The following is a 19,850-nucleotide window of genomic DNA, read 5'->3' as shown; positions in this document are numbered from 1 at the left end:
TTTATGCTGAAAATTACATAATTCTCTATATTGAAAACCCCAAAAGCTCCACAGTAGGGGTGCTGGGAGCAGTAGATAAATATGGCAGAGTGACAGGATACAAGATCAACAAATAGAAGTCAACTGGGTTACTGTATATATTGCACAAGTTTACAGAAGAGGAAATCAAGAAGGTAGTACCCTTCATAAAATCTCAAGCACAAATTGAGATGTCTAGGGATATGCCTTACATAAAACACAAACAAAGGATTTCGACAAGGAAAACTACAGAACACTATTACATGAAACCTAAAGTGCCTTCAACAAATGGAAGAACATCCCATGCATGTGGACTGCGAAACTCAAGATAGTAAAGATAATGATCCTACCCAAGGTCCTATAATAAGTTTAATGCTATCTCGATACAAAGGGGGCGTGAATCTTCGTATGGAAAGGGAAGAATCCCAGAAGTAGCAGTGAACTTCTTAAGAAGAAGGACAGAGTGGGAGGGCTTGCTCTACCTGACTTCAACACATACTAGACAGCCACAGTGGTCCAAGCAACATGGTACTGCCCTAATGACAGAGCCTTGGGCCAATGGAAAGGAACAGAAAATCCAGAAATAAAATCATCAGTGTAAAGGCAACTGATCTTTGATAAGGGACCCCAAAATTTCAAAGGGGAAGTGAACATGCTCTTTAAGAAGTTGTGCTGGAGAAATGGGATATCTTTTTTCCAAAAAAAAAAAAAAAATGAAGCAAGACCCATACCTCACTCCATGGACAAGAACTAATTCAAGGTGGATCACAGACCTCAAGGAAAATCCTCAAAGTACTAGGGCCATCAGTGATGAAATTGGGGCAAACGTAAGAACTTTGGTGCAGGGATAACGTTGGCCACTGGAAAAAGTAAGGACTCACACACAAAGGAAGCAAAATTCAACAAGTGGGATATACCAAAGATAAAATACCTGAGTACATCAAAACATTTCACCAGAAGAGTAATAAGAGAACTCACAGAGTGGGAAAAGGTTTTTAGCAATGACATGTCTTACAAAGAATTTATTAATAAAATCTACAATACTCTGCTAGCCTACAATAAAAAAAAGACAAACATCCCATTGAGGAGGTAGGCAGAAGACCTGAACAGAAGTTCCACAGGGTAGAAACTCAAATGGCCAAAAAGCATCAGTGGCCATAAGGAAATGTAAATTAAAACTACTATGAGATACCAACTAACACCTCAAAGATAACCACAATTCATCAAATCAGAAAGCAACAATTGTTGTAGGGAGTGTGGTGAGATAGGAACTCTCATCCACTGCTAGTTGTCTTATAGGTATATATAGCCACTATGGGAAGAGATTTGACGATATCTAAAACAAATGGAAACTGAGCTACCATATGAAACAACAATCCCCTTACTGGGCGTATACCCAGAGGAATTAAGAAACAAACCACACACAGACATCTGTGCACCAATGCTCATCGTGGAGCAGTTCTCAATCACAAAGAATTGGAAACAACCTAAATTTCCATCAATTGATGAATGGACTACAAACTCTAGTGTATACACACTATGCAGTATTACCCATCCCTAAAAAGCAAAAATGAATGAATGAAGCATATTGTCTCATGGGAAGAATTGGAGAAAATTATGCTAAGCAAAGTTAGCCAAGCACAAAAGGACAAGTATAATATGAGTCCACTTAGGTTAGTTCAAACAGCACCACTGGCATAGAGGTAAAGGAACTTAATTCATAATTTTCTTTTTTTTTAATTCATAATTTTCAAGTCAAGGTCCACGCACTCTGGCATGGGTCAGAGAAAACTTAGGGATGCATATGGCATCAATAAAAAGGGGGGTAAACAAAAAGAGAGAGAGATGGTGGCATTGGGGGAGTGGGACACTGATCCACCAATGGGGAGAGTATTGTTTATATCTCCACAGGAGAGGGAAAGAGAGACCAGACCTCATTCCAGTGTGGCATGACTTGTGGGCAGCAAGCCTGCACAGAGCAGCTCAGTAATGGAGAAGACTTTGGGGCTTGCACCAATCCCGCTATGTTGACCATCCCACTGCCCTGCCCTGCAATGCTCCAGATTTGAGCAGCCAATTCACAGAGAGGACCCTCGGGCCGGCCCCAGCTTGAGACATGTTGTTCCTTCACTGGCCCACTGTACTATAGAGGACAACACCAAAGACACATTCCAGAAAGTGTGCCTTGTCTGACTGCCCACACTGGTCGCAAAGTCACAAAGGCCCTGTGGAATCCCCAAAATAGACTTCTGACTGGGGTGGTGTGGTGGGGGGGTAGTACTTGGCACATCACCTGATTTGGTTGGGGGACATTCAAAATGATCAGCAGATAGACCTCGAACTATCTATAGGCTTTAAAAAACCCAGAAAAACCTTTACCATATGTATACAAAATAGGCAGGATAAATAATCCTGAGGAAAAAACAATAGGACCAATGGTTCAGGGGCAGGGGAGGAATGGGAGAGGAGGGAGGGGTAAGCCAACAAATTCAGGGACAATGGGGAATATCAAGGGATCTAAAAATGATCAGGCTTGGAGGACATAGAATGCCTGGTGGTATTTGATCAGTTGTAATGTAGCCAGCAGGAATTACTGAGAGCTGAATGAAGGGTGAACATGATGGGAGGGCAGGAGGAAAGTAAAAGGAAATAGAAGGATGAACTAGGAGATAACAGCTATATAGAGAGGTATAAATATAGACATGCATATATGTAAATATATTAATATATGAAGATAAGGGTATTGAGATATATATATATATATATATATATATATATATATATATATATATATATATACAGTAAAGTACTAAAGTAGTAAATGGGCTTTGGGTCTCTACTTGAGTCTTCCCTTAACAAAAAACACTTTGTTCTAATAACATGGCCCTGCGTGATACTCACCTTCCCAACAAAATAGCTGAGGACATAATGGGTGCATAAGCAAATGTGGTGAAGAAGGCTATTAGTGCCCTGCTATTAAAAGATATATAATCTCGGGTCTTAAAGCCTTGAATTTAAACAAGTGGCCATCTAGCAGGGAAGCAACAAAGTCCACAGGGAAGAAGTATACAAGCCAGTGTGATCATGATGTGTCAACCGGATCAGGTATCAGAAGATCAATAACAATCGTATCATTGTGAAGAAGAGGGGTCAGAGTGGAGACCCAAAGCCCATCTGTTTATAATTGGAAACTTTCTCACAAAAGGGACACATGGAAGGGACGACTCATCCAGGGTGCAGTGTAGCACAGAAGAAACATATAGCATTCCTCTAGTTCATTAATGCTTGCACCCCCAACTACCATGACCCCAGTTCAACCTTACTAGTCCTGCTAGACCTGCATATATACATTGGTACAGATAAGAGCTTTCAACATATGGAATCCAGGATAGATAAACCACTCAGAAAGAGTAATGGCAGTAATGATTCCATGTGGGTACGGGAAGGGAGTGGGGAATTGGGGACAGGGGATCTGATAACAATGATGGATGTATAACACGCCCTTGAGGGGAATGAATAACAACTGTGGGTTAAGGTGAAGGGATACATCGGACAGTGTAAGACATGAAATCTATATATAATTTATTAAGTGTTAATGAGGGTGGGAAGGTGGAGGAGGTAGGGAATAAATAATAGCTGACATCAAGGGCTCAAGTAGAAAGAAAATGTTTCAAAAATAATGACAGCATCTTTACAAATTAGCTTGATGTAGTTGATTTATAGATTTGTTAAATCAATAACATGATTTAAATTTAAAAGAAGAGAATGATGATTGGATCAATTAAACAACGTTCATAATTGAGTCACGATGGCTTTAAACCATCAATCCAATCATCTTCCTCTTCTTTTAAATTTAAATCATTTTACTGGGGCCTCTTACAGATATTATGACAATCCATAAATCAGTTATATCAAGAAAAATTGTACATATGTTGCCACTGTCATTTTTAACATTATTTTCCTACTTGAGCCCTTGGTATCAGCTCCTCTTTTTTCTCTCCCTTTTCCACCTTCCCACATACATGAACCCTGGATAAATTATATATTACTGTTGTTTCATCTCTTACACCATCTGTTGTATGCCTTAACCCACTTTTCTGTTCTTCATCTCCCTCAAAGGGTGTTTTTGTGCTATACATGGGTCATAGCTGTCAGTCCTTCCCCCTCCCACTCATAGTATCACTATTCCCATTATTGAGAGCTATTTGAAGAGTTTATGCCAATGTTTTAGAAAGGAGAATGAGCGGTTAACATGTACTGATTCTTTAATAACATTAATGAGAAAGGTAATGCTAAATTCACATTTTCTATAATTTCACAATTACAGTTGTAAATAATTTTCATTTTTTCCCCCTTACTCTGAGAAGTTAACTAAAGTGATATTAAAGAAGGTCTGGTCACAATATACTCAGAAATTCTTAAGAAATTGACTGAAAGTCCATACTTATTATTTAATAATATTTCATTAAATCCTTAGATGATATAATGTTTTGCATACCTTATGTCACAATGAAACAGCTCAGAAAAATGGTTAATGCATTTTATACTGTGGTATGTACATAAGTAATTGATTTTTAATATATAGTATTGATGAAATGTGAACTAAAAATAATTATTGAAAGTAATGAGTGGGATTTTTTTTGTGACAGGGGGTGGGGTAGGGAGAGTGGCCCCTTTGTGTTTTGCCTTCCTGGCTACACTCAGTATAGGTGGTGAGGACCAAACTTCCCCAGCCATATCTGTTATTTTTCTGGCATAAAATACTTTTGCTATGTTTTGATTACTCATATCCTAGATGTGGTGCACCATAAACTGTTCCTCTCAAACTCAATTGGTATCTTCCTAACTTCTGTACAGTAGTAGAAACCTAACACTTTGCCTTTCATACTTGCACATCCAGTTGGATATAATCGTATTTACTTAATCGCAGATTACAATATAGACTACAACTCAATGTAAAGAAGACAAAACTCCTCACAGTTGGACTAATAGATAACATAATGATAAGTAGAGAAGCTGAATTTGTCAAGGTTTAATGTTTATTGGACCCCCAATCAATGTTCATGGAAGCCACAGTCAAGAAATCAAGAGGCGCTGCATTGGGTAAACCTGTAGCAAAATATCTCTTTCACGTGTTGAAGAGCAAGGATGTTACTTTGAGGACTAAGGCGCTCCTGACCCATGTGATATCTTCAACCACAATTTTCAATTGCCTTGTATGCACATGAAAGTTGGACTTGAATAAGGAAAACTGAAAAAGAATGGATGCATCTGGATTATGGCACTGGTGACGAATATTGAAAGTACCTTTGTATGCCAGAAGAACAAATAAATCCTTGTTGGAAGAAATACAGCCAGAATGCTTTCTAGGAGTGAGGATTGGAGGCTTTATCTCAAGCATTTTGGACAAATTAACAAGAGAGACCAGTTCCCATTTGAGGACATAGTGCTTGCTAAATTAGTGTGTTAGTTCGGGTACTTTAGAGAAACAAATCTACAGAAACTCATGTATAAGAGAGAGTTTTTTATAAAGGTTAAATGCACATCAAGAAAACATCCCACCCCGATTCTGCCCAAGCCTACAAGTCCAACATTAACCCATATGTCCAATACCAATCCACAAAGTCCTCCGCCATCTCACAACAGATGCATTGACTCCGACTGCAAGAGGAAAGTCAAGTTAGTGAATGTGTAATCATCTCAGTGCTGGCAGGGGTCTCCACATGGCTGCTCCAGCACCCAGGGCTGCATCGGGGTAGGTCCATGTAGCTTCTTAGAGATGTCTTGCAGGAAGTGAGCCTTGCCAGCTGAAGCAGGGAACTGACTAAGGCTGCTGCACCCTGGTCAGACCATCAGAAAGCAAGAGACACAAGAACTAGAAAGCCGAGGCTCATGGAGCCATTTATGCCTCCACCCTTCAATTAACCCCCATGTGTTTATTGGCCTGGTTGGCACAATAAACTAACTACCTCAAGTAGAATGGAAACAAAAAGAAGACCCTTAATAAGACTCAATGGCTTTTAAAAGCGGCTCTGATATAGCCATTGTAAAAATTCGTCAGTGTTTCTGCTGTAGACTGGGTTGCTATGAGTTGGAACTAATTTAATGGCATCTAACAAAGCCACCTAATTGTCATGTTAGGTTTTATTATCCATATTAGGATTCTATATTACCTTTTTCTTACCTACTGGGTTACATCTCAAAAGCTGAGCATATTGCCCAAACCTCAGCATATATAAAGCAATAGACACGGTTTTTTGCATCCTTTATCTATTTCCCCATTGGAACAGGTTGGCGGAGGAGTCACTGTGTTTCATATTTGAGGACTTTTCTGCTATATCCTTCCTATTCAAATGGCTGAAGGCAGGGGCTGTGCTTTTAATTCAAAATCATATTGAAATAAAACACCTTAAGCCAAGGGTTAATGCTTTTGGAATGAGTTTAGCTAATGGACATCTAAAGTGTTATAACTGATGTACCAATGACCTTACTATAGTGATTTAGGCAAAATGAACGGTATGGTTTCAAGATGGAAAGAAAAGGTAGACAACAAATCAGAAATGACAGAACTAGAATGATTACAGAATAGGCACTTATTTCATATGCAGAACCAGATTAAGAGCTAAAGCACTGGTTATGCCATATACACATGCTCGGAACCTTTAGACTAGAGTTAATGTTGGAAGATGATGTCACTGTAATAGGGTGATTTAATTTTTAACTGCCCTTAACTTTAAAGAAAAACCTGTTTGATTATTAACAAAATGTTTAAGAGAAAAATTGTCTTAAGGGAAGGAAAATTTTCAAAGATTGCTGTGACTTTTTTTGCTATTAATAACTCTGTCTTATAGATGTGAAATATTGCCAAGTTCTACAATTATAAAGAGCATGAAATTAGTTTTACTTGGGGAATACATTAATTATTGTGGAAAAATAAAAATCTTCTGGAAAATACAGTATTCATTGGGAATGTGTTGAATTTTATCAACTCGAAGATATAATTATTTTGAATATTAAAGGGTAGGTAATAATTTTTTATGCATATTAGAGTTTTCTAGAGAAACAAAATCAAGTACTCATGCTCACTCCTCTCTCTCTCTCTCTCTCTCTCTCTCTCTCTCTCTCTCTCTCTCTCTCTCTCTTTCTCTCTCTCTCAATCTCTAAATATATGGTTGAATTTGAAATGTAGTCTGATAACGAGGCAGGAGACTCAATTTGTGGAAAGTTGTCAGGGCCTAAGGACTGTTTTCTCTCTTTTTTCTTTTTCTTTCTCATACTTCATCCTCCATTTATCTTTTAGATTGATAGGGAGAGAGATCAATAGATATATACAAATTTTATTAAAGAAAGCAATTTATACCATGAATGATGCCTAGCCCCTTATGTCCATGGTTCAGATGCTAAGTGGAGCCCCATCAATACTTACTCAGCTGCCAATCAATTTAGTAGAAAGGTGAAGCTATGGGAGATCACAGGATGGTGAGTATAGAGTTGCTTGAACCCAAGTTTGGCCAGAACTTTGAAGGGTACTGCAGCTCTCAGGGTCAGCAGGCTAGACAGGGCACCAACCCCAGAGTCAGACAAATTCAGGCACACAAGGAAGTGAAGAAGGGCAAGAGAGGGAATATTCCCCTGATCATCACATATAAAAAAGCCACTCCCACCTGGAGACAGGCTTAGGTATGTCCTGATTCAAAGGTTGAAATCCACCCCGACCTTCACAAAAGTGTTTTTTCAGTTGATAAAAATCCCCAACATTGCACTACACTTACTTTAAAACAATAACTTTAAATGCCTCAAGCAAATATTTAAAGGATCACAGGATTCACTTGTATTAAAATATTCTTAAATAAAAGTGATATGATTTCTTTATTTGATGTTTTATTTTTTATTAATAAATCTTTTTATTGGGGCTCATACAGCTCTTATCACAATCTGTGCATACATCAATTGAGCAAAGCACCCTTCTACATTCATTGCACTCATCATTCTCATAATTCACCTTCCACTTGGGTTCCTGGAATCCGCTAGTTTTCCCTTTTTTCCTCCACCCCCTCCCTCCCTTCTCCCCCCTTCCCCCTGGTCCCTTGATAGTTTATAAATAATTATTATATCTTATCTTACACTCCCCGGCATCTCCCCTCACCCACCTCCCCATTGCCCATCTCCCAGAGAGGAGGTGACACATAGATCTCCAAGATCGGTTCTCCCTTTGATTTCTTGATTTAATATCACGTCATTTATAGATTTTTGGATTCTTAGTATGGTAAAAATGTTATTGCTATATACCCTCTATGTTCAATTTATCAAAAGATAATTTTGAAGATATTTTAATTTGAAGTTGACATTCATAAACATTAGTAAAATTGATGGATATTTGTACTTTTTAACTATAGCAATGTTCATGAAAATTGAAAGCATTATGTTTATTATTATATTAAGATTTCCTAATTCCTGAAATTCTCTTTCTGTGCTTCACTTTCTGCTGGCTTGGGCCACAGACTCTGGAAAAGTGCAGGGTCATATTCCCCTGACAATAGATCCAAGCAACTGTGCACCCCCACACCCCCCGGCCTGTGTCTCCCTGCTTCCTGCTTTACCTTTCGCCTTCTTTGGCTTGTAAACACATGAGCCATAAGAGGGTTCACAGCTAGCAAAGGACTTTAGATGGACTGCCTTCTTGATATAAAATGATTTCTTGGTGTAAAATTCTTTCTGACACATTTATGAATGTCACTGGTTTCATTTCTCTAGACAACTCAGCCTAAAATAGGAGTCCTTAAATATATATATATTCCTCTAAAACACAGTGGCTTCTGAGGGACTCTGCTGAGCCAATTCAAGTCAGAGAAATCAGCTCCAAAATATCTGAAGACTGGGGAACTCCAAAGGGAAAGTCTTGATGGATTTCTCAAAAGACACAGGATTACCATAAGGAATTATTAGGGATAAGTTTTTAAAAATTGAAAACAACATTGGTGAGAGAAAACAAAAACAAAAATAAACAGAAAAGCGACTCAAAAATATCCAATTTTTTTTCTCATCATAGCAATCAATGCACTTGCTACCAATGGTAGCCTGTCATTGGGAAACCCTGCTGCCCATCCTACACTCCTGTTCTTTTGTCTTCATATTTCTTTTTATTCTCAATGCCTAAGAACATTTTTAAAACACACACACACAAACACACACAACTAGAATCATTCAAGTACATCAAAATAGCAGCGCTGACATAGTGCAGATGAAAGAGCACATCATTTATCAGAGAAGGGTTAGAATGGAAACCTGTGTCAAGGTACAGTAGCCTCGTCTTTGGATATTTGTGCTTACTAAGAAGATTATCATTATGGTTAACTTTACCTATATCGATCTTATTTTCCTTACCTTTACCCATATGGACTCCTGGCAGTATAGTAGTCCATGCAATTAGCTGTGAACCACAAGGCTGGTGGGAGACATGCGACGCTGTGTGCTACTGTAAAGATTTAAAGATTTGAAGTTGAGCAAACCTGAACAGGCAATTCTGCTCTCTCCTCCAGTGTTGCCCCGAATCAGAATAAACTGGATGGCGTGTGTGTGTGTGTGTGTGTGTGTGTGTGTACATACACACAGACTCACGGAGTCAATTCCAACTCTCCTGGAGTTTTTCTGTGTTTGTTATTTTCATGGTTTTGTCATGGTTTTATTAATAGGTTTTTTATTTGTTTCATTTTATTTATTTCATGTTCTTTTTACAATAGCTATGATTGAGGCTTTAGACTACTTTTATACCTGTGATCCAACAATAGGCTCAAACATAAGGCCAAGGGTGACGGTGACGCAGGACCTCGCAGGGATTTGTTCTACTCTCCAGAGCATCACTGTGCGTCAGAACAGACATCATGGCACCTAACAACAACAACAACAACAACTTTGTTTTGCAGTTGTTGTGGGTATTATGAAGCTGATTCCAATTCACAGCAATCTCTTGTGACAGAGCAGAACTGTCTCCCAGGATTTGATGTTTTGTTTTCATTGTACTTGGGGTGAAAGTTTACAGGGAAGTTCAGTTACCCATTCTTTGGACTGTTTCATGAGTCTATGATTTGCTTCCCTCCTCTTTGCCCCGAATGAGGAAAATAAACAAAACTCTGCCCTCTTTGATGTATCATACTATTTGGACCCCAAATAATAACAAGATATGTGGTTTCTCCAATAAGACAGACCATCTCCAAATGGATTCCAGTTCACAGCTACCATGTGTGTCACAGAGTCAAACCAGCCCACAGGGTTTTCTTGCCTATAATCTTCATGAACATCTACCCACAAACCTCTCAACCTTTCGGTTAGTAATTGAGCAAAACCCGACTGTGTTTCCCAGGGAATATAACATGGTCAATAAGGATAGGCATTTTGGAAAACAAAAACAAACAAAAATAAAGCAAACAAACAGGGAAGTCACCCAGGACTCAAGGGTCCCAGTGGTGGTAAGGTGATATGGAGATAGGGAGAACACAGTGGTTTTCCAAGAGAGGGTTTCTTCCCATAATTGGAAAGGAAGGGTGTTCTGATTGAAGCATCAGAGCTCAGGCTCTCTTACTAGAGCACACAGGTTTTGAGACATGTTCTTCATTTCTACTGGCAAACAGCATGGTTGGGTGAAGACATTTTGTGCCTGGCAGGCAGGTATGCCTGATCTCTAGTTATACAAAGGAGGAGAATCTAATTCCCTACCTTCCTAAGGATTAGTTGTTTGAAGCAGAAATCAGAGGTGCTCCCGTCCTATCCTGACACCAAACCTCCAGTTCATGGTTGGGTTTCACCATTGGGTTCAATAACCCTTCATAATAGGAGCTATAGGCAATAGTCTTAAATATGGGGGTTTGTTAGGGAAATTAGCAGGTTACTAAAGATTAGGGATATCATTTTTTGGTTCATAGCACCTCTTCTCAGTCATGCTGGGAGGCATTTCTCTCTCTGGTCTTCAACCTTCAGCCACATTGACACTTGACCTCTACTTTACTCGGGACAGTGTTACAAGACACCCCATTCTACAATCAGGCTCTTGCCCATGGTTTCAGTGCTTTAGTCTCTGGTGCCTCCACCATTTCAGACAAAGGTCTCACATGAGCTCCAATGGAGCCTTTAATTTCTTGATGGTCATAGAATTCACTGTTGATGTTTCTGAAGTGGCTCATTTTCATACACTGACTTTTATAATCAATGGGATGGTAAAACTGACAAATCCTTGAGTTGGAGTTTCACACACCTTATTATCATGGACCCACTCAAATATTTGATGAAAGTTACAGAGGCTATGTATGAAAAAACTGTATCAATAATTGTATTTCTCCTCAGAGTAGAAGAAAATTATACAAAAGCAATGGCTAAACACCATGAGATGAGGCTCAAAAGTAATTCAACCCTAGTGTCTGAATTTAAAAAGGAAAAGAATATTAAATGCAGGTGTGAATTTAGATAAAAATTAATTTGCATGAAGCATTACCATCTCTTATGGAGATGTAGAACCAAGCGGGATGGATACTTCATATTTGTATCAAATGTCTGTATCTGAACAGAAGCGTTATATAAACTGAGATATATAGAAATGGACAATTATGGCTGTCTCTTTCTATGTAAGAAACCAAAACTCTGGGTAGGGGTCTAGTTGTTTCCCTACAACCTTCAGAAAACCTAGATTCTGTCACATATTTGTTAAGGCAATATGCTATGATTAAATGGTAGGAACCACACAAACAAACATCATAGTATAGCTTGAAGTGAAAAAATATCAATACCTGTAAGTAAAATCACACTTTTCAATAGTGATCATAAAGAAAACCAGTTTCTTCCATTTTTTTCTATTGAAAACCACGTCTTAATCCGCACATGCCTCCGTACAATATGTTTGTCCATGAGTTATGTAGAGAATCTATATGAAATCATCAAAGCAGTGATGTTAGCCCCGAAGTCTAAATTCAACAGCAGTTGTACTTGTATTAGTTTAGTGAGCAGTACAGGATTTTCACAAGCATGCTGCCTTATGAACACCAAAATGAGAAATAAATAACCAGGAATGGAGCCTGGATAGCAATAAGTAGAAGGTGGCAGATGGTGTATGAATATCACACTGGCACAAGAAAATAGCAGTCCTGCTTACTATGGTTACAGATTGATTGACTTGAACAAGCTTCAATGTGCTGTGGTGCTTCCTCTCATGTTTTAATTGAATGCATAGAAGTTCATATTAAGCTTTATATCAGTTATAGATAATAAGTCAAATTCAACTTAGTGTAATGATGCTGTTCTATTCTTTTTCTCTATTTCTTTCTCTTTTTGTGTTTTGTGTAGGCCTACATACTAACTTTTTAGCACACTAAACGAATTACGTCTCCATCATTAAACAGACAGTAATACTTTTAGTTCATGTCCTTTGAAATAAAGTTAAGCAGCTCCCAAAGAAAATAAGTATTATATTTATTACTTTATATGATGTACTGCTTCTGATAAAATATAAAGTTTAATTATTTCAAAGAAAATATAGCCACTAAGGTGATTTAGCCAGAAGCACCATTCACCTCGGTGGTTATTCCAAAGGTTACATTAAATCATTAAAATAAGAGCTATCCCTACACTGTAATTATGTGTCAGCTTGTCCAAAAATTTGTAGATGAGTCAAAGGTGAATTAATAAATGTGAGCTACCTAGTAAACATCATACGGTGCTTGAATTAAAATGATCAAATGCCGAATAATACTCATCTAATGACCACAACAAATTGCAACCAATACCACCGAGGTTGCTGAGTGCAAACATAATGTTCTTTGTTAACTTTCACCCAAATGAAATTTTTAAAAAGATGCAAAGAAAATTTAAAATAAAGAACACATCAATAAAGTGAGATTACATCTGTTAACAATATTGAAATATTGCCTGTTATCTTAAAAATGTTATTCAACAATATTGCAAGGCTTTCTAGACTTTAAATGTTTATTGTTAAAAGGCTTCTTTTGACTAAATCCTCACTTATTGACTACCTCATTATCTGACACTTCACATGTAGTAAAATATAAACTGTAGTAAAATATAAACTGACTATTTTGTGAATTAATGTTGTGTACCTGACATAAAAATTCTGGGTTTTGTACCCTGATACACAGTCTTGGAAGCCAACAGGGGGGCCCGTGAATCAACACTGAGTCTACTCAATGGCAGTGTGATCTGACAGTAACAAATGCCAAGTTGGGAAGCTAGAGTAATGCTGACTATGATGGCTAATGTTGTTCATCAACTTAGCTGGGAAATGATTCTCAGTGCAATTATATAATGATGAAATTTGCAAGTTATGATGTCATCGTCCTATGTTTGTGACCTAATATGGTTATTACCCATTTTCGCACAGTGTAGATTTTTGCATAATGATCTCATCTTCTAAACACAACCATGTCAGTGAGAACCAAGTGTATGGATTAAATATTTTAAAACACAAACACACAACGTGAGAAAAACTCATATGACTAGGAAAACTATGATAGAATCTTAATATGATATACAACAATGTGTAATTGACAGTGTATGAGCTTATTTTACATGTGAAGTCTTAATTATTCCTGCTCTTTAGTTTCTTGATTTTGTCATGATTCAATGGAATAATCACGCATGAAAAAATGTACAGTTATCATTTTTACATGAGTATTTGTGTTGGTCTGGGTACACTAGAGAAACAAATCCAAAGAAACTCATGGATAAGAGAGAGTTTTGTATAAAGGGTAAGTGCGCATCAAGAAAACATCCCAACCCAGTGCTGCCCAAGCCCACAAGTCCAACATTAACCCATTAACCCATATGTTCAACACCAATCCACAAAGTCCTCCTCCATCTCACAAAACAGATGCATTGATGCCGACTGCAGGAGGAAAGCCGAGTCAGTGAATGTGTAAGCATTTCAGCTCTGGCAGGGGTCTCCACATCGCTGCTCCAGCATCCAGGGCTGCACTGGAGTAGGTCCATGTGGCTTCTCCTCGGGGTTGTCTTGCAGGAAGTCGGCCTTGCAAGCTGAAGCAGTGAACTGCTAAGGCAGCTGCACCCTGGTCTGACCATCATGATGCAAGAGACCCAAGAACTAGAAAGCAAGGCTCACCGAGTCATTTATCCCTCTGCCCTTCAATTAACACCACATGTGTTTTTCGGCCAGGTTGGCACAATTAAGTAACTACCTCAGTATTTAATAAGATTTTAACATATCTTAAAGAAATATACACTCAAAGTCTGTCTTGGAATTATAAATATTTTTCTTTAAATAATTGAAAGTTTTTGTTCTTTGCATAAATGTCCACAATGCTTTGAATTTCAGCAACAAATAGGTGTCATTAGGGAAGAAATGTGGTTGTATAATGTAAAGAGAATATTAGGTAATATTTAAATCTACAAACTAAAATATATGTAACATTCAGAGCCTGATCATAAATGATTTATATGAAACTCAGTAGTTTATTTGACAAGTCAAATGTTGTGCATTCCATATATTGGGCTGTGTGGATCTACACTTAGCCAAATCTAAAATCCATTTAGGAAACATAATAAAATATGTGTTAGTTGGTCATAAACTCATCCCTTTGTGTTAAGCGACCTTTTTACAGCAGTCTGCACACAGCAATGAAGGAACATCACAAGAACTTCCCTTTTCAGTAAGTTGGTTAGAAAATAATCCAAATCAAGAAGGGTAATTTAGCTGTAATAACCAGAACCCCAAAATAGTATAAACTGTTCTTTATTTATTTACTGGTAAAGAGATAAAAGTTGAACAAACTACTGTTATCATGTATTTTATAGTATCATGTGTCATATATTAAATTTTTTAATCTAGCTTCACAAAACCTCCTTTATTGGAAGTAAGAAATGTACTTGTTTTGAAGTTAGTTATTAATTCTAATAGGCATTTGAGTGTATTACTTTTATGAGTCATTACCAAAATTGAATCAACACTCAAAATATTTTGTTGTTTCAAAATAATATCAGTTGTCACCTACTTGCAATGTACTTGATACATTTCATGTTCATAATCAATCCAAAATAATACCCAATAATTTTTCTGCCAATGAGAAAGTTTTGTTTGTTTTTTAAACCTATGAAGTGGTGAGATTAATATTAAGACAGCTAAACAGAAGAATTGCTCTGATCATCAGAATTTTGAAGTAGCAGCAAGATCAATAGGATATATTCGAAAATGAAATGAAGTGAGTCAATTTGTGAGTAACAGAGAAAAAGGCCCTTCAGGAACTAAATTACCCTCAGGATTGACTATGCAATCAATTCTAAAATCAGAAATAACATCTATTTCATTAAATAAGAAAGGACATTTAAGAGAAAAAGGAAAATTGAAAGGGAAATGAAAAGCTGCTAGTGTTTCATCAAGTGTTGTAATAAAACTTTGCGGATGAAAATAGAACTTTATATGAAATATGATATCTGTTGGGTCACAATTTGAAACTGTTTATATTGTATATAGATTATTTGAGCCAATATAGAATAGGTCGGCATGAATTGTCACTGCATCAGCTCCAACTTACCATAGCTTAGTATCTAACAGAATGAAACATGGTCTGTCCTGAGTCATGGCTACTTCGTTGGTATTTTTGAGTGCATTTTTGAAGCAATTGTTTCAATCCATCCCATCTAAGACTTTTTTCATTTTCACTGATGCACTACTTTACCAAGCATGATGCTATTTTCTTGTCATTGGTCTTTCCTGATGACCTGTCCAAAATAAGAAAGAAAAAGGAATGCCCCATTGCTTCTAAGGAGCATTTGCTCTCAAATTCCTTAAGATTTTTTGAAATGTATAGTTTATTCAGAAACCATTGCTAATACCACAATTAAAATGCATCACATCCATCGTTGATTTTCCTTTTACATTGTTCAGTTTTCCATTGCATATAAGAAGACTGTATACTGAACCATTGTTACTGTGTGATGAGAAAAGGAAATGCCTCTTTCATTTGTCCCCATTTTACACTTAGGCAAGTAGTAAGGAAGGTTTTCCCCCATCAAGTGTTCTACTCTAAGGACTGCCTGATTTCCTGCATGGATTTTTCCAGTCTGACCACCTGAGAAAAGGTATGACTTACGTGTGCGGGAAGCTGGTAGTATCTCATTACTTTAGCCCTGCTGTTCACCTGAAGGGACTATTGCACTTCAACATGGGTTGTTATTTGTCCTAAAGTCTAAAATTCCAGCAAGGAAAGGAACAAGGCAAGCTTGTAGCGAATGCACTGGCCAAACTAGTTGCTCTCACTCTCACATCATTATCTGGATCAATTAAAATTAATTCTGGATCAATTAAAACAGATAGATAGATGTAGAGATGGTAGGCAGATGCATAGACAATCAGAAATCAAGGTTCTATCCTAAAATCATGGTATAATTCTGGGGATGGTTTTTTAATATCTGTTTCTAAAAGGCTACAAGTACCTAACCCACATAGAGAACTTTTACTCTGCTCATGTGAGATCTTGAGTCAGCATCGACAAGAGGGCAACCAGCAGCAACAACATGAGATTTATGCAGCAAAACCATGGAAATGGAGACAGAAATGAAAGAGGAGAGGGCCTGGATGACTCCTTCTGAATGAGAAATAAATTTCAACTGTTTGTCCTTATGGTAGGTCCCGGAGAAGTTTAAGGGTGAAAGAGGCTATTCACCAAAGAGTATTGTAAGATTCTGTACTCTGACAACTGAAGAAGGCATGCACGGGCACTAGAAACAAAAAGGGTTGGCTCTTCTCTCTTGTTCAGAAATTAAATAATGTGTCACTTGGGATCTGAGTGTCAGCAGTTACGTTTTGGGATAGATAAAAAGTCAGTCCACTGAAGCTGTAAATAAAATCAGAGAGATTAATAAAAGGCCCAAACACAGCAAGTGGTGTTGAAAAGTCAAATCTCCAATGGCAAAAGAAGGCAAACAGTTTCACACTTCATACAATACACAAAAATGAACTTGAGGTTCATTTAAGACCTAAATATAAACATTTGAACTATAATGATCATCAATGAAAAAAAAGGAACAAATTTAAGGAACCTAATACAAGATATAAAAACACTACCAAACAAAATGAAAAACAACCCCACTATGGAGGACAAAATAGACAAGTGAGAGCCCCTAAAAATACATTTAGGTACATCAAAGCACTTCATAAAAAATCAAAAAGAGGACCCACAGAGTGGGAAAAACATTAACTATAATATATTGGATAAAAAGTTAATTTAAAAATCTGTCAAAACTGCATCACTTTAATAAGAAAAGTACAAATAATCCAATTAAAATTTTGCAGAAGATGTGACTAGAAAATTGGCTAAAGATGATATCCAGGCAACCAACACTCATAGAGAAATACTTTCAACCCTTCTTAGCTATTAGAGGAAAGAAAATTAAAACATGGTGAGATGCCACCTCACACTGACACTGATAACACAGTTAAAAAGAACAGAAAATAACAGACGCTGGAAAGGAGGTGGCGAATCTGGAATCCCTTACACAGCTGAGGGGAATGTAGAATTGCACAACTACTACAGAAAACAGTATGCAGGTCCTTAAGTGAATTAGAAATAGTATATGACCCTGAGAGCGCTCTACTCAATGTGTATCCCAAAGAAATAAAGAACAAAATAAAAACGGATATATGAACAAAGATGAAAACAACCAAAAAGCCTATCTGTGCAGGAATGGATAAACTTTGTTACATACACACAGTGGAATAATATGCATCTCTGAAAAAACAAAATGAAACAGTGAAAAAAATCTCTTGGCTTTGGCAAATTTGGAAGACAGAATGCTCAGCAACGTTAGTCAATCTCTTAAAGTTAAATACTTCATGCCACCAGTTTTCTAAAGGAGAAAAATATCTAAGAAAAATGGCTTTCCCAAGAAAGGAAGCAGATTTTGAAGCCCGGGGTAAAGGGAGGAGGGGCAGTGAGGGAAGCAGGTAGAACAGAGGGGTGGGGTGGGAGTGGTTGGGGTAGGAAACAAGGGCCACATCCCCGAGGGGTGGGGGTGGGTGCCTAGGTTACTCTTACAGTTCCAATGAGAGGGGTCCGGTGACCATGTTATGTATGCATTTTTAAAAATCATTTTCTTGGGGGCTCGTGCGCTTTTCTTTGTGTGTGTTGCAATCTGGATTTTCAGGGTCTGTGGTCTTGGAAGAGAGAGAGCGTACCAAAAGAATAGGGAAGTTGAGCACCTTGAAAATCCTCAGGTGGCTGTGCCCTGTCCAAGGTAAACACTAGTCTGGCCAGTTAGAAAGGGAGAAATAACGTTGACAACAACTCCAGTGGTTTGGGGGTACATGATCTGATTTCAAACCATTAAAAAATAATACTGAAATATCTGAGATGACGCCTTCGTCACTTCTCAAGATCGTTCTGGCTGTACTTCTCCCAAGAAGGATATTTGTGTGTGTGTGTGTGTGTGTGTGAGAGAGAGAGAGAGAGAGAGAGAGAGAGAGAGAGAGAGAGAGAGAGAGAGAGAGAGAGAGAGAGGGAGAGGGAGAGAGATAGAGAGAGAGATTTGGCAACCCATGTTCTTTCAATATTCTTCACCAGCACAGTAATTCAAATGTATTGTTTCTTCTTTGATCATCCTTATTCATATCCAATACCTTGTCTTAAGGAAAGTAGTCCCTAAAAGTAGTATTCTTAATCTTGTGAAGCAAATTTACCCATTGACTTCTACCATGCAGCATGAAATTTTTGACAAATTCAATTTTCTCAATTTACATGATTTTACTTATTGTTCCAATTGAATTCAATATATACTGAAGTCTACTGTCCATTATCTTTATCAAAGGTTTCAAGTCTCCCTTGCAGTTAGCAAGCAGGGGGTGTAATCTACATATCAAAGGTTGTTAATACACCACTATGTGTAGCTGACTATAATTCCATGAGCATGAATACCCAAGCCTACTGGCTCACTCTCCAGTAACCAGATACCTTTACATATTAAAGAGTTTCGGGCAAAATGTGATCTTAAAATTAATTAGTAACCCCTTTCCTTTACTTTGTTTCTTTAGATATTAACATATAAAACTGACTAGAGAAAGCAAAAGACTGTCCTGAAAGCTTCCTCAACTCTGTGTTTTCACAATTTGCATTTTCTTCTCAGTAAAACTCTTTGCTTTTATATGGACTAGGTGGCTTGTGCTCTATGATACGTGATAAATAGTACATGTGTATTAGCATAAACAAATGAATTTGTTAATTGCTTTAATGATGTGAATATGGAGTTGGAAGTGAGTTAAAATATTATTTAATTTTCCAAGAAAATATTTTAATTTTAATATTTTAAATATTCCTGAGGAGACATTTTATAAAAGGCCTTCCCCAGGCCTCATAAACTCTTGAATGCATAATGTGTATGATACTAATCAACATGTGTCAGCTTGTATAAAATATAATTATTTCTATTAGAAGCAAAGAATAATAAAAGAGTTGACAAATGACCCCACATTCTAAAACTAAATACTGGACCACCTAAGTAGCACAGCCTAAGAGACTATAAAAACCAATTTAACACGTATTAGCCTTTTCACTGCCTCTTGGCTCTTTACAATAAGATTAAACATTCTTTAGGGAAATAGACTAGGTCATTAGAGAATTGTTGATGTGCTGTGCATTTTGCTACAGTTCATCAGAATGGTCTAAAGAAGCTTACCTCCTGTGGTGAAGTAAAATTGCTTGTGAAAACTTTTCCAATCATAAGCTTTTTAACTCCCACTGGATGGCAATGTTAAGCATCTAAGCAACGTGGATGGCCCTTTAAGATGAGGATTGACCAGTTTTGTCATTCTGCTGCGTATAAAT

This window comes from Tenrec ecaudatus, chromosome 15 (assembly GCF_050624435.1).
Source record: "Tenrec ecaudatus isolate mTenEca1 chromosome 15, mTenEca1.hap1, whole genome shotgun sequence".
Lineage (NCBI taxonomy): Eukaryota > Metazoa > Chordata > Mammalia > Afrosoricida > Tenrecidae > Tenrec > Tenrec ecaudatus.
Note: the sequence above shows the minus strand (reverse complement) of the source record.